Source organism: Hippocampus zosterae, chromosome 5 (assembly GCF_025434085.1).
Source record: "Hippocampus zosterae strain Florida chromosome 5, ASM2543408v3, whole genome shotgun sequence".
NCBI classification, from domain to species: domain Eukaryota; kingdom Metazoa; phylum Chordata; class Actinopteri; order Syngnathiformes; family Syngnathidae; genus Hippocampus; species Hippocampus zosterae.
In genome coordinates, this window is record NC_067455.1 from 16,628,178 (window position 1) to 16,649,760 (window position 21,583).

At 42.8% G+C, this 21,583-nt stretch overlaps 2 long non-coding RNA genes across 2 annotated transcripts; one reads left to right on the plus strand and one right to left on the minus strand.

Moving 5' to 3' along the window:
• The first annotated feature begins 230 nt into the window (after positions 1–230).
• Positions 231–12,269, plus strand: LOC127601307 (uncharacterized). The gene is made up of 3 exons (XR_007962525.1): positions 231–417; positions 11,993–12,055; positions 12,150–12,269. It is a non-coding gene; the product is annotated as an uncharacterized LOC127601307 (long non-coding RNA).
• A 69-nt stretch (positions 12,270–12,338) lies between these two features.
• On the minus strand, positions 12,339–12,671 carry LOC127601309 (uncharacterized). Its single transcript, XR_007962527.1, has 2 exons — positions 12,541–12,671; positions 12,339–12,510 (listed from the first exon to the last, which is right to left on the minus strand). It is a non-coding gene; the product is annotated as an uncharacterized LOC127601309 (long non-coding RNA).
• Between the last annotated feature and the right edge of the window lie 8,912 nt (positions 12,672–21,583).

A 21,583-nucleotide genomic window follows, 5' to 3' on the forward strand; every position in this document is an offset into this window, starting at 1 on the left:
GTTTCCTCCCTTATTCTCTGAATTTAAATCCAAGCTTTTTTCCATAGTGCTGAGACCTGGAGAGGCAGTAGCTGATTATTGAGCACATGACCCTGATTGACCTTTGACCTTCGTCCATTGTATGAAGTGTTGTGAAATGCCCAAGGCGGCAGGGTGAAAAGGACACTGTTGTCTTCCCTGCACTGGCTAGCAAGGTGTTAAAGATGTGGAAGCACACACATGGCTTGTGTTTACTTCGACAGAGGCCACACACACTCACATGTGCATAACTGCACACACGGACAGTCGCAAATAAAATGACCGTCTTCAATCGATATTGTTTTTCTGAAATGGATTTGTTTTCAAAACAAATCCTATACTGTATTTTTAAACATCTAGGGGAGATACAGAGGTGGTGGGGAAATCAAGTAAATCGAGGTAAGACCCTGCTAAAATTCAATCAAGTCATTCCTTGGGTTAGGCAAGTCACAAGCCAAGCCATACCGTCTTGCTTATTAGTCATAACATACAGTATATTCTCAATAAAAAACTAAAGTCGTGTTTACTAATCTTAACAGTAAAAAAGAACATTTACACCTAGTAAACATTAAAAGAACAAGTGGGATTATAAAATAGAGTGCATTGTGAATTGAATTATTTTAACATCACATTTCAAACTCAACTGTAACTGTCAACACTCTTAAACACGACGAAGAAAAAAGCAATTTGTTGGTATGAGTAAATTGTATACTTTATTTATTTTTGCGCTATTATCCGTGTTTTTTTTTAACTATAAATTTAGTATGCTGTATTCTATGATCGAATCAGATTGTATGACTTGATTTACAACTTGCTTAAGTGAAGTAATGACTCAACGTGCTTGAAATGTAGGTGGGACACACTTGACGTTTTCCACTGCAACTTGGGATTTGCCTGAACCTTCAACATAAAGACTCGAAAACAACCTACTCCCACCTTTGGCTACATATTGAAGCTTTGTTGGTCAAAATTGTAAGGTGAATGCTTTAAAAGACACATGCACAATTACAAATATTCAACTATGAAAATAAGTGGATGACTTTGTATGATTAGATACAGTGAATGACTAATTCAAATTGCGGGGAGTAAATTGAAATCTCTTTCTCTGCAGTTGATGACACTTGCAGTTTAGTGTGTGTGACATCTTTTCCGAGATGATGCAGAGAGTAAGGCTTTTTGGAAGCTCACTATTGCGCTCAAGCATATCTCCCTAGTGATCTATTCATGGGGAGACATGAGCACTATCATTCTATGGCCAAAAATTAAATAAATAAATAAAAAGGAATGTATCAGTTTGGTTAGATTTACAATAACACTCGTGATAAATGGGAAATGGTTTATGGAGGGACCCTAAAAGTCTGAAAGTTAAGATAACTCTCGGCCTTTATATCAAATCTAGCAACATCAACTGAAAGAAAACTGAGGCTTTAGACAAAATCTCACCATAAATTTTCGAACTACAAAATACAACATTTTGCTTTCCTTCATAACTCTTGTTTCATCACGAATACCCTGTGGTTAAAAAAAAAAAACTCCCTGTCTTAACATTTGCATGCTGAAAAACAGTCGGTATGGGAATTAGGTCTCTGTTCAGTCTTCTTTTTCAAGTAAAAAGGTATGTAACTATAATAGAGTTGAATTGATACCGCAGAAAAAAAATCTAATCTTCTTCCTGGAGGAGGATGATCAAACACACTCAACACAAATTCTCTGAGCAATTTCTTTTTAGTAAATGTAGAGAAATGCAGTGTGTAGTTGCCAATGTTTGCTAACACTTTTGATCTTTGTCATCTGCCCGCCAAGGCAGGCCTCACTCATTTCCATGGAATAAACAAACAGAAAAATTATCAGGCAGACACATCAATACTGGGAAGTTTGCTTTGCATATGTGGCCAACATGTTGCTTCTATCATGACTGTGTGGATTTAGCAGATGTCATTGTGTGTTTGCATTTGTCGGGATATAAATCTGCTTACCCAGTCAGATTTTTGGATGTGCTTTTCTCCTTCAGGGATCAGAAAGCAAGGACTCATCATGTATATCATTTGATTTTTGACCAAAGACTTGTAATAAGTTGAGGGGTAGTCTTCAGGAAATGAATGTCTGAATGTGACTGTAATTGTGTGTGTGTGTGTGTGTGTGTGTGTGTGTGTGTGTGTGTGTGTGTGTGTGTGTGTGTGCGTGCGTGAGTGAGAGATTACGTCTCATCACATAATTATGTGCTTCAATGATATACTGTATGTAATATTCTTATTATTCTCAATGATAAAATGTATAGGTCTAGCCAAACTGTGCGGGGTGTCGACTGTAGTGTTTACAATTGCATAGTTGTGGATGCTGTGGTCCCGATGGCTTCATGAAGCGACGGCCATCTATATTTCCTACAACAGGCATGAGCCGAGTGTCAAGCTGAAAGGACAACTGGCAATGGTTTTCATTGGAGTCAAGGGAGTCCTACCCCAGGCGGAGGAGATTCTGAGTTCACAAGTCAGGGAAGGAATAAACTTGCGATCACGTGGATGACTTTGTTGTCTGCAGTGATGTTGGCTTTCTAGTATGCGAAAGTGTGAATGAGATCTTACTCTCTGGGCCCAATATTTTACTTCCCAGTCTGGCCTGAGGCACTGTGAATCAGCACAGTGGTGTTTTTTTTTTTTTAACCGACACGTGCAGGCTGGTGGAGCATGGAAATGAAGCTTCAAGATGATTCATGAAGCAGTTGTTGTGTTTTAGATGACACGGTCTGTTCACCATAGGGCTGAAAGCACACTGGCTTGGCATTTCTTAAAGCCCTTTCTTTAAAACGGCAGTGCCACCCAGAAGAGTTAAAAAAAAAAAGACAACAAAATACAAAAGATTAACTAATTTTAATATAGTGGATGTTCATCCATCATTATTTTTCATCTTTGCACTTATGTGCTTAGCAAAGATAATAAAAGAACGGAACGTCCAGCACAAAGTCAGCTCTGTGCGGTCATTAGAGCAGTTGTTACTTTTTTACTTTAGACGGCAGTTGTGGTGCACTCTTGCTGAGTGGGTTGAAACTGTGTGCTTGTACCATGGGGTTAGTTAGTATGAAGAGACAATAGCTGTGTGAGAAGATTGTCATGGCCCTTTTAATTAATGTTTCCCTCCCTGAGCGATGTCATTTAGTCATAGAACACTTAGTTCAACAAACAGTTAGCATCAGTCGAATCTCTGGCCTGCTGAATGTACATCAAGTGATGATCTAGATCTAAATCTAGCAACAGAGTCCAAATGACTATTTTACCTCATATTTACACCTTGCTATTTTGAAATGGCCCATGTCAATCAACTCTGTGAGAAAGCCGCATAATAATTAAGAATCTAGCCAATTCAAAATTGCATCTGTGTTTCATAGATAATTCGATTTGGCCATTAACGGTCCATCCATTTGTGGTTACGTAAGCCTTTCTGCTTGTATTGGCCATCAATAGGGTCTCGAAAGGCGCTTGCATATGTAATGGATTACAGTATTATTATTATTGTAATTAACAATAGAAATTAAATTAGACAACCCCAAAACACATTGGACTTGTTGAAGGCGGTGTGCTTGACCTTGCTCTGGCCTTACTCAAGTGCTCTGGAGAGTCTTGAGTATTTCATCAGGCCACTGCTGGGTGATACTGATGAGGGACAGGGTGGGATAACGGGTTGAAGATCATAAAAGTATCTGGAAAACAGCCCTTTTTTTTCCTTTTCAGCTCAAGACTTACACAATATCATTGTAACAAGGCCACAGCAGTCTTACGTAAACAACTTTCCACCCGCCAAACTCAGTTTTATAGAAAAAAAATCATTTTGGGGAGAAATTTGATTTATACTATTTGCAGTTATTTTTCAGTCCTAAACTATAAAAAAATCCCTCAAATCAGCGACTCTCATCACCGACGGTTAAATTAAGCAGTCGTTCCATTGTAAAGGTGCATCCTCAAAAGTCTCTGTCATTTACAAGAAAGATGGGTGGAAGTCCAACAGTCAAAGGCTAGCTTTTCTTCACACTTAAGCAATTCCCCAATACATTAAAAAAAAAAAAAAAAAAGATTCTGATTGTTCAGAGGATTCCTCTGAGTAGTGAATGACGAACAAAGTGAAACATCATGAATAATGATCACCTTTCAACTTCATAACATGAGTTCATGAAGGATCGCCTTGTGTGTTGGAGTTTAGTGTCACATTTGTCTTAGCAACACAATTGAATTAAACCATCTTATCGTATATTTTAAATTAAGAGCCCAAGAAATAAAAACAACCAAGATTTGAACAACAATCACAAATAAATGAATACATCTAACTGAACTCCTACGTTCTAAATGAAATGATTTCATGGATTTCCATCTGGTACCGCAACAGCCCCCACATCTTCCGAGGACATGAGTCTGAATGGACGGTTCTGTCGTCTCTGCAATTGACTTTCCAAAGATTCTTTTGTTCTGATTATTTTCCCAGCAGCCAGCTCTCCACCCGCACTTCGTTCTAGCCCTGTATGCTGCACCACCTGTTAACAAGTGAATGCACTTCTCGGTCACTTGGAACACCTAGATCAGTTGAGAGACCGCGTTGTCTTCTTTCAGTTTCTAATCATAACTTTTGACAATAGGTAAGGTTGTGAACATACAGTAGATCTGTTAGTAAATACGGAGCTTCGTGTCACGATTCAGCTCCTTCTTCACCATGCAGATTCTAAATCACCCGTCCCCCAAGACACTTGAGTTCATCCACCACCCGCCTTGGGCCAAACACTGAGACCACTAAGACCAAATATGTTAGTTGTGAAATCACCAGATGACGACTTTCCACATTTGGTACATTGACGTGGCTTTGCCATTTGACTGATTCACCATTTCGCTTCAATTCTTCCTGTCCTGGCCGTGAATACAATACAACAAATTACATTAGCAGTAACATCAACTGGAAAAAAAAAAACACATGAACGCCTTTTTTTCCCTCTCTTTAGATCCAGATGTCACACAATTTATGCAGTCTGTGCTGGTTGTACACAATACTGTTACGTAACACTGCCTGTGATTAGTTAGAAGTTATGAGTTTGGCACACAAGTGAATCCGCACCTAGCGCAAACATATGTTAACCATCAATGTATTGTACAACAACAACAAAAAACTCAGCTGATCTTCAAATGAAACTCCTCCACTGTATTTATTTTCACCTGCTATGTAGCTCACCATGAAGGGAAGAAAGAAAATTGGAAAAATAAACCAACTTGAGATGTTTTACATCTCTCTGTCACACAGCATGTCTCCTGGGTGTCTAAGACCAGAATCACTCTTACTACTCCAGAGGTCCGAATCAGGATGATGGCAGAAAAATAACCGGCAAAGCGATCAAGTCTAGAAGGAATTTGGGAGGAGAGGTATCTTGGAGGTTTGTTTGCTGTTGACATTAGGCTCAGTGTGTGTTTGGCTCCCAACTCCATCTGCTTCCTGCACAGCTTTGTCCTAAAAACAACTTAAATCCCAGCCATCACCACGTGCTGAAGCATAGACTAACTGGACTCTTTTCAAAGTGATTGAGTTCTCTCTGTGTGGTGCTCAACAGTTACGGCTGTATTTTGCTTTCGCTTTAAGTCCTTTTTAGCACACACAAAAAACAAAGAAATTCAACGCATTTCCCAATTGAAGACACTTTGAAGCATTTGACAAATGCAAGAAAACATGCAGTGCACCCTTCTCTTACAAAGTGGTTATACAAATTCTTCACACCCCTGTACAAATGCCAGGCTTCTGTCCATCCATCCATTTTCTGATCCGTTTATCCTCACAAGGGCATGCTGGAGCCCATCCCAGCCAACGTGGGCCGCAGGCAGGGGATAACCGGAACTGTTTGTCAGCCAATCGCAGGGCACACAGAGGCAAACAACCATTTGTGCTCACACTCGCACCTAGGGACAATTTAGAGCAGCCACGTCCAAAGTCCGGCCCGTGTGCCAATTCCGGCCCGCGGTCGAATTTCATCAGGCCTTCGGCCTCTGTCATAAAATCAGTGCCGTCTGGCCCGCAGGTTGGGCTCGTTGACTGGTGAGTGCTGTTTCATAGAGTGCTGCTTCCCTCTAGTGGCTAAATGAGTATTAGCATTCACTAAATGAGTAATAGCATTTAGACACTAGCGGGCAGTAGCACTCTACGAGACATCACTCCGTGCACATTTTAACCTCACAGTTTATTAAAATTGCGACAATCAACAGAAAAAGGAAAATTGACTGCGAGGGACGACGATTCAAGGATGGATGGAAGTTGGACTATTTCTTCAATGAAATACGCAACAACTGTGTCTGCCTCATTTGCCAAGGCACAGTGGCTGTTTTTAAAGATTATAATGTCAAGCGACATTACCAAACAAGACACGCTGACATGTACGACATGATTACAGGCAAGGAACGCAAGAGAAATTGAATCAGTTCTGCTCGTTTAACCTCACAGCAGTAGTATTTTGCAAGAGGTCGAGAGTCAAACGAAAACGCCACAGTGGCCAGTTACACGGTAGCAACGCTGATCGCAAAACATTCCAAACCTTTCAACGACTGCATGATGACGATGTTGAAGAAATTATGCCCTGAGAAGCAGCAATAGTTTGCCTGGCACGTAACACTGTGGCACGCAGGATTGAAGAACTCTCAGCGGACATCAAACGATAATTGGGAGACAGAGGAAAAGAGTTTGATTTTTTTTCGCTGGCTTGCGATGAAAGCACAGACGCCTCGGACACTGCTCAGTTACTTGTTTTTCTGAGGGGAGTGGACAATGAAATGAACACGACTGAAGAACTACTGGACCTCCAGAGCCTGAAAACCCAAACAAGAGGAACAGACATATTCTCTTCTGTTTGCGCTGCCGTGAATGACATGAAACTCCCGTGGAATAAAATTTCTGGGATTATTAGTGATGGTGCACCATCCATGACCGGCGATCGAAGTGGACTAGCAACACAAATAAGTAACAAAGTAAGTGAAGAAGGGGTTAAAGCTGTAAGCATCATTCATCAGTAAGTTCTGTGTGCCAAACATATCCGATACGAACATGTTATGAAACCGGTGATAACAACTATTAACTATATCCGCTCCAGAGCGCTATGCCACCGTCAGTTTCAACAGTTTCTAAGTGAGATTCATGCGGAATATGGAGATGTTGTCTATTACACTGACGTGCGCTGGCTCAGTCGGGGTTCTGCACTGTCACGCTTCTATTCTCTTAGGCAGCAAATCTGTGAGTTTTTGGCTGAAAAGGGACAACCTATGCAAGAACTAAGTGACCCTATGTGGCTGTCTGGTTTGGGTTCTCTGGTTGATATTACAAAGCACCTTAATATCCTCAACACCAGTCTCCAGGGACCCGACACAGTCATAAGACAATTATATTCATATATCAAAGCCTTTGGAATTAAGCTGAAATAGTTTGAAAGACATCTGTCGCAGACCCAACCCAATACTGCACACTTTCCAGCGCTGCAAAAAATCATGACCACATTCCCACAGAGCAATGTCAGTGCGCAAACGAGGAGGTACGCATCAGCTATTTCATCTCTGGCTGAAGAGTTCAGACAATGCTTTCGAGATTTTGCAGCCATTGAGAAGGACATCGCTTTGTTTTCCCTCACCTTTTCCGTGGACACAGATGATGTTCCAGACCACTTACACCATTACACAAATGGTTGTTTGTTTTTTCTCCTCGACACTCCCCGGCTCTACTTGGGACCTGTCTTAGATCTACCGGTAGATCAAGATCGACCTAATGGGCACCCCTGCGCTAACCAGTCAAACACCGGGCCCCCCCGTCAGTCTTCTGTAATATGAAAAATATCAGATTCTGATATTTTTTAAATCCTTCGGCTATACATGAGGCAGTCATAAACTACTACTTTGTGAGCTGCAATAGGCTAATATGGCCTTTCTTTGCAGAAGATAAAGACAATATACTTGAAAGTATTGGTTTCTTCTGTCTACGACTCTGCGTGTTGCTCCACAATTTATCGGTGGCATTGTTTGTTAGATTTAAGCTAAAGGCAAAGTCAAGTTCCAGGCAAACTGTGTAATTTTAAATACAAGTTTTATTTTGATTTTTATTCATGCCTCCAGCGTTCCTCCCTCCCTCCCTCCATCCATCCTTTCCCAAACAGACTGTCTTTGATTTTCTTCCATCCACTTCTGGAGACGAGCGGACTGATTCCCGCCAATAATCAGACAGTTTGAGCATCGCTTCAGGGCATTCACATTCTGTGTTTAAGGTCAGTTCAGATCGATGTATTTTTATTACGACATAATTAAGAGGATGGACATACCTTGGCAATGGTACAGAAATGGTTTGTGATTAGAGGTAAGATACCAGGTGTGAGATCACAGCCATGTAAATAACGTTTCATGAATTTAATTTTAATATGTTTTTGATTTTATGTTTTGGATCGATTTCATTTACATTTAATTTGATGGTATTGATAATAAAGCGAGGAATAAGAGGGTAGCATTGTTCATGTCATTATCAATATCTCCTACCATAAAGATGACAGTAGAATAATGCTATGTCAACCTTGTTGTAATGTTTCTATTTATTTAGGCAGTACTTTGATGACCTAAATGCTACAGCAAAATTAATCTTATTTGACAAAGGTGAATGTTTTCTTGATTCTTAACACAGAAGCGTGCGTTTCGTGAACGGGTTTTTGGCTTCGGGCCAGACACACCACAGACCCTCCTACATAGACACAGAAACACATGCACACACTGACAAAATTGTAATTATGTTTGAACATTTGTCTCCTAAAGACAGCACCGAACTCAAATTTGCCTGTACAAAAAATAAATAAATAATAAAATCATCTTGTGTATGTAGCCACATACGTACATGTTCCCCCTGTCATTTCCTCCGTCATAACCTGTTCAGTATTTATGTCTAATTGAGTTGTTAACAGAACGGGTAAATGTGTGTATGCTCAGGCTGCATGAGGTGTGTGGTTTTTCGAGCCAAGTCCGTTTCAACCTTGAACATATCCACACATTCGGAACAGATTTATGTGAGAACAGCAATATACGAATCAGTTGGATTGACCATCAAACAGTCGTAAACCTTGCCAGCTGCCTTTCTGTGTAAGTCTGTGTCGCGCTAAATGGAATCCATATGTGAGAAAACCAGGGCGTGATGAGCAAGTCTCTTGATGAAGTGCACGGGACTGGCTCCAGATGCAGACAATACAAAAATGGGAAGACAAACTGCAATATTTTAATCAGTGAACAAAGACATGTCATATCAGTTTATTGCTTAATATAAAAAAGTAAACCATTCGGCTTTTGTATAATTATTATTTTTCATAACTTAAAGATAACCAATTTGGAAAATTACGTTTTTCTGCGGTTGTTAAATTTTTTTAAAACAAGAATTCATTGTCCATAACCGCATCAGAAATCAATAAAGTCTGAATAAATACAAAACACCACAACCATACCCATCTTTCCAGTGCTTATTTGTTTCAGTCTGAAGGGCGATTAAACCACATCTTGTGGACTTGCGCTCTGTTGATACAATGGAGCAGAATTCATAATTTTTTTTCCCATCAATCCTTTCTCGCCGCAGTTGTTAAAAGTGTTGTAACTTGGAGGCCCAATTCCTGTTATTTGAGCAAGTGCTGAGATTCTCAAAAAGTCCTCATAAAAGGAAACCCCAAAATTTTAAATGGAATTGCTGGATGCTGATTGACTTTGGCTACCACTGCCGGGCGACTGAGCGATTTACAATTCTTTCATCTCGCAGCATCTTTTCCAAACAAATGTCTTTTTTTTGTGGGGAATTTGTAAACAAAGAATTGATATCGGCAAAATAGGTTGCGTTCAATTTAAAAAGGAAACGATTTTCCAAACGAGAGTTGCATCTTCAGCTTATTTAATGGATTTTGATGGAACCTGACACAGTATTGTTGTATTATTTCCCATTTTTGTGTTGAACTTTCTCAGAAAACTACTTTTTTTTTTCAAAACAAAAACTGTATTACTAATGTTATTAGACAAGAGTGACATCAATAACAAACTGCAGCATACTTTCTTGATGGACTTGCAGCACATCACATAGGAGGCTACAAGATTTCCATTTGGGAATTTAAAAGCACAATGACGATTTTATATACACGCTTTATTCATTTACTCTTTACAGAAGACATGTGCAGCTACTAAAACATGTCAAGTCAAGTCAAGTATGTTTGTTGTTTGTATGTAGGACAACGACCCTTGAGGACGGATTTTGGGCACCCCTGCTTTTACAGTATATGCTCTACCTCCTCACATGTCAGATAAAAGATGAAAAAGCAACAAAATCAGGAAAAAGGTTGTCTGTAAATTATGGAATTACAGAATCAGGCTTTAGACAAAGCAGCATGGGGAAGTCATCTATCAAGTCTATGGAATTATACCAATTGACTAACACAGCCTCAGTCAAAACGTCATCAGTCAAAAATTCCCCCAGAAACAGCTTTGGCCTCAGCGGTGACAGATGGCTTCCCAGGTACATAAATGCAGCATTGCGCAAACTCCAACAAGCCACTTTTTACACTTTAGAAAGGCAAATCTAAAGTAAATGTGACATTAAGTCATACCCAAGCAAACAATTTTATTTACCATGGTGCGTTGCATGTAAATGGTTCCATTTTTTTGTGAGGAATTGAATCTGCCTTCAACTGTCCTTTTTTTAACCATAATGTTTGACGCCTGACTCTGAGGAAATACTAAAATGCGAAAGTTTAATTTTTTTCATAAGGACAATTGCTTAAAATCCAAGACAGTATACGGCATGGCCTGCAGTTAAAATGCCAACTAATAAAACAAGTCTAAAGGTGTAGCTGTAAAAACTGTAATTACCTGTGACTCACATGTTGATCGTGTTTGACTCAAGACATGGAGTTTTCCATTTAAAGCATAGACCATCAGCACAATGCAGCGGGAAAGAGGGCTCATCAGTGGGCTGACCTGGTTTATGGATTTTCTTGATGGAAATAACCCAAAGTATACTGTCCTAAAGCTCGTCTGGTGGAATCCTTGCTGTTTTCTTTTTTTATACTATATACATAGCACCCATCCTACGAAACCATGAAAGGATCAAAATAAGGGATTTCGACTGCCATATCCTTCAAACTTGGTTGAGCGATACACACAAGCGATAGAAACAGGGCTGGCCCCTGAATAGCAAAAATTTGTGTATTATTGACCCCCAGTTAAATCCATTAGAGGGGGGTGGGGGGGGGGGGGGTCAACCCCCCCAATTTTTGTAAAAACATTGATTGACATTCAATATACATTTGCAATGAAAAATGTGGTGGGGCTGTGATCAATAAATAAGTAAATACACGTTATTTTAAAATATTGCCTTTTTAAAAATCTGGCAATATGCAATTCCATGGATGCAGAACCACGAGAATGTGCGGGTCCACTCCACAGTGGTACTGCGCAGAAAATCTTATTGTGGGCTTGCTCCAGTCGCATTGCACCTCAAAATTAATACCCTTACTTTGCATAAAGTCTTGTGTCCAAAGTGCATTAATTATGGAAATAATATATACCTAAATGGCCTAGCACTTTAAAATAGAGATAAGCCTGCAAGATCTTAGTAGGCCTGTCCTGCTCCTTCCTCACATGAAGTTTGTCTTACTTGGAATTCCAGATCCAGCAACTAAGATACATCGTCTTTATTAGGCTTGTTCTTGTTTTTGTACATGTCCTGCAAAGTTTTGTTGTGTCCTGCCCGACTCTGTGGGCTCTTTGGCAACAGAGGAGCACACATTCCTCTTACCGCAGTTCCCTGTAAATTGTCCCCGCAAATTGTGCTAGTTATGACCTGATGAAGTCGATGGCGTGCTAAAATACAATATCGCTCGTCTGATTTTACACGATCCACAAAATACAGGACTTACTCCATATAATCTATTTATATTTAGATCAATAGATTTTTTTTTCTGCTCCAGAATCTCAGGAGACATCCCACGTTGTTCGTTATAAACGCAAGACCAAAGTCGAACATATCACAGGTAAATGCAGTCAATTCACTTGCTGAAATGTTTACGCTGACATGACCAAGTAGTTATTTTAAGCATTCATTTTTATCATGATGCATGTTTGGAGAAACCTGTGAAGAACCATTGTTGCTGGACTACAGCAGTACCAGTCTTAGATCGACCACCTCCGGAAGCAGAAGGAGGGATGTGCTAATCTTTGGCCTCAGGGAAGTAAAGCATGCTATATCAATAAAATGGTTTGACAATCATGGTAACGAATACATAGTCCCAAAGTCTTCGATTTTTGCAAAAGTACTTTATAGCAACGCCCCACAGTTTGGACAGATCAAGAATGTACTGTATATGTTGTGAACTTGACATGTCTTGGTTTTGAGTGTCTTTTACGCCAGTTTTTTTTTTTTTTTTTTTACAAAAACCATTGAGGTGTCACATGATTAAGAGGACACTGAGTTAGTAGAGGCAATGAGCTAAATACTGTTACGTTGTCTTGACTTGACTTAAATTGATTTCAACTTCATTTTAAGGTTCTGCTATTCGTTTTCAAATCTAGTAGTCTCAACTCAACTGTATTTATAGAGCACTTTGAAACAGCCATCGTTGCATAAAATTGCTGTCTGACCCCACTTTGCCTCTCTGAGATTCACCGATCCTACGCTCCTGCACGTTGCCTCGGGCCAGCTGATCAGCTGCTTCTCGAGGTACCGAAGTCGAAGTAGAACCTCAGAGATCTTAAAATATATATACTGTATATAAATAAAAACTTAAAGCTCATCCTCAGGCTCTAGCCGTATTTTATTGTAATATCGTTTTTAAATGTTGTTGGTTTTTTTTTGTTTTTTTTGAAATGATATCAAGTCCAATCATTTATTGTCACGATGCGAGGTGGTAGTGATGGGTCCAGCGACACCGATGCATTGACACATGCGCCGGGCTCACAGAGCAAACCACGTGTCGATGCATGTGCTGCTTCATTACGTCACGTGATTGACACGTGAACTGCATTGACACAGTCCAGGCTTCTAATTGACACACCGGCTGCGTTGACACAGTCCAGGCTGCTAATTTACACATCGGCTGCGTTGACACAGTCCAGGCTGCTAATTGACACATCGGCTGTGTTGACACAGTCCAGGCTGCTAATTGACACGTGAACTGCACCGGTGCAGTTTAGACTGCATCGGCTGCTTGGCACAGTCCAGGCTGCGCCACTTTGTCCAGGGGGCGTCGACTCAGTGCAGAGGGCGTTGACGCAGCAAAAGCCCGCCGCACAGTGTTTATAAGGAAGTGCGTCTGGCTACACAATGCCACCTGCCGAAACAAGCCAGACCTCACTCACGCTCGCTTGTCGAAGTTCGTGTCAGTGCAGACTTCGTGTTGGTGCCTTGCCTTCCTTGCCGATTATGGAGCAGAGACGCAAATCATCCGCCGTGTGGCACTATTTTGATGTCCTGGAGAATAAGGTATTTATTTATTTATGTATTTATTTATTCAAATCGCCTTCTGTCGCCGAGAGCCTCTCGGCGAGAGGCACTGAGTGCCTCTCAGATTATTGACACGTGTTTTACCATTCTAATCCAAATACATTTCAAGGTAACTCTTAGTTACTTCTTATTCACATTTCATTACAGGTGAAATGTCATACACCAACAGAAGCACCTCCACCATGCTGAGGCATTATCGGGCCACGCATGAGAATGAAGTTCGTGATACACCCAGTATTACGCCAGGTATACAAAGGTTCACTCATCTTTTCACGGTTGCTATGTTGATGATTAATTGACAATCAGTAATTATTATTAGTTGACTCTCCACTCCATGTTTGACAATCAAGCTTCCAGGAAGCAGCTGCTCGATCAGGCACTGCTGAACTTCATTATCAAGGACTGCCAGCCCCTCAGCATTGTGGAGAGTGAAGGGTTCAAGGAGCTGATTCAGGTCCTTGAAGCCTCATATGTTTTGCCGACGAGAAAGGTCTGTGTGGGAGTTCCATAAAGTAGTAGATGAATCCCATATAATGTTTGCTTTTGGTTTAATTTTCAGACCATCAAGAAAATGGTGTCTGAAAAATATATGGAGGAACGGGAAAAAGTGAAAATGGAAGTACAGCAAGCTGTGGCAGTGAGTATAACGACTGACATGTGGACCTCTGTGAACATGGAGGCCTACTTGGCACTCACCTGTCACTACATTAATGCAAATATGCAGTTGTGTTCATCAGTGTTGGGAGTACAATATTTTCCACAAAATCACACTGCTGACAATTTGGCCCAGGTCAAAAGGGGCATGATGGAGGACTGGGCCAAAACCAACAAAGTAAAGTGTCTTGTGACTGATGCAGCACCGAACATGATCGCATCCACTAGACACCTCCAAATACGCCACTCAAATTGCATTGCACATAGTCTTAATTCATTAGTTAGAAAATCGTGCGATCAGGTCCCTGCACTTACAGACATTAGGAACAAAGCTCGGCACATTGTTACATATTTCCGTTCACGCACTACAGCCAAGGAGAAGCTTGCTCAGGTGCAGCAACAGATGGGACGTCCAACCCTGAAACTTATCAATGAGGTGCCAAAACGCTGGAACAGTACCTATGAAATGCTGTCAAGGCTACATGGTGAGAGGGAACCAGTGTGGGTATCTCTGGCCTCCCTAAAGACGGATTTGGCTCCACTGACAGCTGATGAGTTAACCATCATAGGAGAATCACTACTTGTGCTTTCTCCATTCCATCAAGCTACAGTGGAGTTGTCTGAAGAGAGGAAAGTTTCAGGTTCGAAGGTCATCCCGATGATGAAAATGCTTTATCATGCACTTGAGCGCCACGCTTCAACCCTGCACACACAGCCAGTCACACAACTCCACGAACACCTCAAGCGTCGAGTCACAGACACTGTTTCCAGTTTGGAGTCTATGAGTGTGTTAAACTTAGCAACACTTCTAGACCCCAGATTCAAATCACTTGGATTCCGCAGTTCCTCCAGGTGCACGGAGGCCATATCCAGACTGCGGGCTGAGTGCATGCGTGACATCGGGTGCACAATCGAGGCCCAGCCTGGACCATCATCGCAGCCCTGTGCAACTACATCAGGCATGTTACTCATCATTATTAGTTTATTGGAAACTGTTCTAAATGCCAATTTGTTTGGTTTTGTTTTTTAGGTGGCCTGTGGAGTCATCTGGATGATGAGGTGGGGAGACTGGGAAGAGGTGGTGCAACAGCAAACGCAGTATCTGAGGTCCAGCGGTACCTGGCACAGGGGAATATTGCACGTGACCGGGACCCGCTGTTGTACTGGAAGGACCAAACCCACTTCTTTCCCAAACCTCTCCCACCTCGCAAAGGAGTTCCTTTGTACGCCAGCCTCATCCGTCCATTGTGAGCGTGTGTTCTCCACAGCAGGAGAAATTGCTTGTAAAAGATGCAACAGGCTGAAGTTTAAAACATTGGAGCATCTTATTTTTCTCAATAAAAAATTGTGAAATCAAAGCCCACAAGCATCCTCATTCAAATGATCTTCACATTATTTGAACACATTGATTGTTGCAAAATGAATGCATGGATGTGAATGATATTGTATACACTTCATCATCAAATCGATGAATGACCTTATGAAAATGTCTTGGAACAGTTGTAGATGCAAAACCGTGCTGGCAGCTACATAATAGATAATAAAAGAAAAATATCCCAAACATAGGGATCCTCCCAAAAACTAAGGGTGTGCTGAATAAGAGATCCTTGTACACATACTTTTATTACTTCCATATTTGACCTATTGTGTGGAAATATGGGGAAATGCCAGTAAAACACTGTTTTAAAACTACAATACAAAGCAATCGGAACAATCACTGGCTCCAAATAGACGGAACCCACAAATCCACTGTTTATCAAATTAAACAATGAAATCTCATGACCTGGTTGACTTCAAAATCGCCCAATTAATGTACAAAGTACACAATAACCTTTGCCATAACATCCAGAAGCTTTTTAAAATTCGAGAAAGTTGTCATAATTTAAAGGGTACTAACCTATACAAAAAAATCTAAAACACGAACAAACATCACGCAAAGGAGTGTATCTGTAATAAGTGTAAATCTGTGGAATGATTCTGAAACGGACCAGTAAAATGAGTAACTCTCTTGCTGAGATTAAAAATGAATTCGAGAGTAGTACAAGACAACTACACAAATCAGAATTAAGCTGATAAATTCGATACACTCATGAAATATAGCAATACATCAGAAATACATTGATGAGATTATTTAATATATTAATGAAATGTAGCATTCATTATGAATATGAGAAAATCGACATATACATATGCTCCAATGAGTATGTACTGTATATACAAACCTAAAGTTGTAAAAATGTATAAGTACAGCATACATAAGGGTAAAAGCATTTGTTGACATGTAGACTCTTTCCTATTTTGAAAAATGATCAATTCATATATAAGAAGGGGTAGGACTCGGGGTAGGTTTTTTACTTCTTTCTACTCCTTTGAACACATATTTGTGATGATGACTATTTTCTTTTCCTTTTTTTATATCTTACCTTCACCTTTTGCCAACTTATTACTGAATTGTCCATCCATCCATCTTCTACCGCTTATCCGGGGCCGGGTCGCGGGGGCAACAGCTTTAGCAGGGAAGCCCAGACTTCCCTCTCCCTAGCTACTTCTTCCAGCTCTCCCCGGGGGATCCCGAGGCGTTCCCAGGCCAGCTGGGTGACGTAGTCTCTCCAGCGTGTCCTGGGTCTTCCTCGGGGTCTCCTCCCGGTGGGACATGCCCGGAACACCTCACCAGGGAGGCGCTCAGGAGGCATCCGAATCAGATGCCCAAGCCACCTCATCTGGCTCCTCTCGATGTGGAGGAGAAGCGGCTCGACTCTGAGCCCCTCCCGGATGACCGAGCTCCTCACCTTATCTCTAAGGGAGAGCCCGGACACCCTGCAGAGAAAACTCATTTCGGCCGCTTGTATCCGGGATCTCGTTCTTTCGGTCACGACCCATAGCTCGTGACCATAGATGAGGGTTGGGACGTAGATCGACCGGTAAATTGAGAGCTTCGCCCTTTGGCTCAGCTCCTTCTTCACCACGACAGACCGATACAACGTCCGCATCACAGCAGACGCTGCACCGATCCGCCTGTCGATCTCCCGCTCCCTCCTGCCCCCACTCGTGAACAAGACCCCAAGATACTTGAACTCCTCCACTTGTGGCAAGATCTCCTCCCCGACCCGGAGGGGGCACTCCACCCTTTTCCGACTGAGGACCATGGTTTCAGATTTGGAGGTGCTGATTTCCATCCCAACCGCTTCACACTGGGCTGCGAAACGCTCCAGTGAGAGTTGGAGAGCCCCGTTCGAAGGAGCCAACAGCACCACATCATCTGCAAAAAGCAGGGATGCAATACTGAGGCCCCCAAAACGGACCCCTTCAACGCTTCGGCTGCGCCTAGAAATTCTGTCCATAAAAGTTATGAACAGAATCGGCGACAAAGGGCAGCCTTGGCGGAGTCCTACCCCCACTGGAAACGATTCCGACTTACTGCCGGCAATGCGAACCAAACTCTGACATCGGTGGTATAGTGACCGAACAGCCCGTATTAGGGGGTTCGGTACCCCATACCCACGAAGCACCTCCCACAGAACTCCCCGAGGGACACGGTCAAACGCCTTCTCCAAGTCCACAAAACACATGTAGACTGGTTGGGCGAATTCCCACATACCCTCAAGGACCCTGCTAAGGGTGTAGAGCTGGTCCACTGTTCCACGGCCGGGACGGAAACCACACTGCTCCTCCTCAATCTGAGGCTCGACTTCCTGACGGACCCTCCTCTCCAGCACTCCTGAATAGACCTTACCAGGGAGGCTGAGGAGTGTGATCCCTCTGTAGTTGGAACACACCCTCCGGTCCCCCTTTTTAAAAAGAGGGACTACCACCCTGGTCTGCCAATCCAGAGGCACTCTCCCTGTTGACCACGCGATGTTGCAGAGGCGTGTCAACCAGGACAGCCCCACAACATCCAGAGCCTTGAGGAACTCCGGGCGGATCTCATCCACCCCTGGGGCCTTGCCACCGAGGAGCTTTTTAACCACATCAGTGACTTCAACCACATAGATAGGAGAGCCCACCTCAGAGTCCCCGGGCTCTGCTTCCTCCAAGGAAGGCGTGTTGGTGGAGTTGAGGAGGTCTTCGAAGTACTCTGCCCACCGGTTCACAACGTCCCGAGTCGAAGTCAGCAGCGCCCCATCCCCACTGTACACAGTGTTAGTGGTGCACTGCTTCCCCCTCCTGAGACGTCGGATGGTGGACCAGAATTTCCTCGAAGCCGTCCGGAAGTCGGCTTCCATGGCCTCACTGAACTCTTCCCACGCTCGGGTGTTTGCCTCGGCGACCACCGAAGCCGCGGTCCGCTTGGCCAGTCGATACCCGTCAGCTGCCTCTGGGGTCCCACAGGCCATAAAGGCTCGATAGGACTCCTTCTTCAGCTTGACGGCATCCCTTACTGCTGGTGTCCACCAGCGAGTACGGGGGTTGCCGCCACGACAGGCACCAACCACCTTACGGCCACAAATCAGATTGGCCGCCTCAACAATAGAGGCACGGAACATGGTCCACTCGGGCTCAATGTCCCCCGCCTCCCCCGGAACATGGGAAAAGCTCTGTCGAAGGTGGGAGTTGAAACTCCTTCTGACAGGGGATTCCGCCAGCCGCTCCCAACAAACCCTCACGATACGTTTGGGTCTGCCAGGACGGACTGGCATCTTCCCCACCATCGGAGCCTACTCACCACCAGGTGGTGATCAGTTGACAGCTCCGCCCCTCTCTTCACCCGAGTGTCCAGAACATGCGGCCGCAAATCCGATGATACAACTACAAAGTCGATCATCGAACTGCGGCCTAGGGTGTCCTGGTGCCAAGTGCACATATGGACACCCTTATGTTTGAACAAGGTGTTCGTTATGGACAATCCGTGGCGAGCACAGAAGTCCAATAACAAAACACCACTCGAGTTCTGATCGGGGGGGCCGTTCCTCCCAATCACGCCCCTCCAAGTCTCACTGTCATTGCCCACGTGAGCATTGAAGTCCCCCAGCAGAACAAGGGAGTCCCCAGCAGGAGTACTCTCCAGCACACCCTCCAAGGACTCCAAAAAGGGTGGGTATGCTGAGCTGCTGTTTGGTGCATATGCACAAACAACAGTCAGGACCCGTCCGCCCACCCGAAGGCGGAGGGAGGCAACCCTTTCGTCTACCGGTGTGAACCCCAATGTACAGGCACTGAGCCGGGGGGCAATGAGTATGCCCACACCTGCTCTGCGCCTCTCACCGTGAGCAACTCCAGAGTGGAAGAGAGTCCAACCCCTCTCGAGAGAACTGGTACCAGAACCCAAGCTGTGTGTGGAGGCAAGTCCGACTATATCCAGTCCGAATTGTATATTTTATATGTTGAATATACAAAACAATTTATCAGTCAGTTCAGTCTGTTAAGTGGGTTGGCTGCAGGGATCTTGAAGGTCCAGCAGGTGGCAGTGGTCAGTGACACGGTATCAACACAGTGTGTCAGTGTGTCGACACGCCTCATGAGGCCTCATGGACCCATCACTACGAGGTGGTAATTGGAGGACCCCAAAAAGCAGGGAGACAGGGAGGAGAAGGGGTGGAGTGACCAAGATGTATTTAACTAAATTGCAAACAGGAATACACCGGAGAAACTAACTCAAAGAAACTCACTCAATTTATGTCCCGAAAAAAACAAAAAAACCTCAGACACGACATGCACAGAGACACACAATGATCTCACACTGGCTGTTCAGGCAGGGAGTCCTTTTAACCACACACTAATGAAACAATGACCAACAGGTGTGCCACTGCAGGTGGTGCAGTTGGTCACAAACAGAACCACCCGAACATTTATATTCAATTTGAATTCTTTTTTTATTTTTATCTGTGCCTGTTTTTAAAGTCCTCTCAAAAATAAATAAGTTGAGTTAATTACACTTTTGTCTTACTATTCATGTTTTGTTAATTGAATCAAGTACAATTGTGTGAAATGTCACTTTTATAAAGGTTGTGGTGATTTCATTTTGTCTTCTCGTAACTCACAGTGGTAGAATGATATATGTATTTATGACTCATTACAGATAGATTTTTGTTCGCGGAACATATCGAAAATCTGTCCTCCCCTTGGTCATTACTGTAGTAAATATCTCACTTTTTTTTTTGCACATTCTCTCTCACATTCTCAGAGATTCTGTGCCACACAGTTTCACTGCTACTTGGCAACAAAGCACAGGGTCAAGTGACAAGAACTCTGGGAGAAAGCCTGGAGGCATGTAATGTTTTGTTTTTCCCTACTGTTTATATACAACTTTATTTCCACACTGATTTCTCATCCACTTATGATGATTCCCCTGGGAAAGATAAATATGATGGTAACACCAGCAAAACAAATAAAGAATCCATGATGGGAAGTTCATTTTAAACTTTCATTTTTTGTTGTAAAGTCATGTGTGATGCGAGTCAGTCTACACATACAACGCAAGGAGAGAAATTTCTTCTCCAAGTTGGTAATAAGTCAACCGATTGAAGCAAAGTGTGTCGTTTGTGACCCACATGCTCCTCCATCCTCAATCATCTTGGTACTATTTTCAATTATTTTTTGTTCTTTAAACTGTGTCCCTTTCCATTATGTACACAATGTCTTGTAGAGATCATCTGACTTTTTCACCACCCTCTCCAGTTGATTCGCAAAGCTGTCCAATGTTTGACAGGCAATGACAGCATTTCCACTTTTCCACATTAACCACAGCCGCTCCAAGTTGACCAATCACACATGAGGTGTCAGACACAGGCAAAAAGTTCAGACGAGATTACGAGAACAAGTACCAAGTAAGTGACGTCATTCTGTGCGAACTTGGAGCTGAGAGCATCATTCCTCTTTTTTTTGTGCCGCACGTACAGACCTTAAGTGTATGTGCTTGACAATTTGGATGATGGTTATGTTCCAGACATGGCTGCTAAAATAGTCACGTTGTGATTGTCTTCCTGATTACCACAAGGTGTCCGAGGGCAATTATCTTTTACACTTTGGCATGTGCCACATCATCAGTCCCAAAATGAGCACCTCATAAACACTATGAGCACCTCGTAACTTGATCTGACCATTGATCAAACCTGTCAATGAAAATGGTAGGCTAATATTCACAAAGACCCTCACATGCAAACACATGCGTTTGTGCATGATATGTGTTGACTATTAGCTCTCCAATCTCCTGACTGCTCCGTACGCGCACTGCAATTTACTTGGATTGCCCCGGCAAATCGCCAGCTGTACAAATGAAGAGCAGGATGTATGGAAATTACTCCCTCGCAGAGTTGGCAAGGGGGGAGGGTCGCACTTGACTGTGAAGAGACTTTACAGCCTCAAGAAAATCAAAGAAAAAAAAATCAAGGCACATATTAGTTAAATCAAGCTGTCCCACAAGTTTAACCGCTCATGTAATGTAAGATGTGAACAAATTAAACTTCCT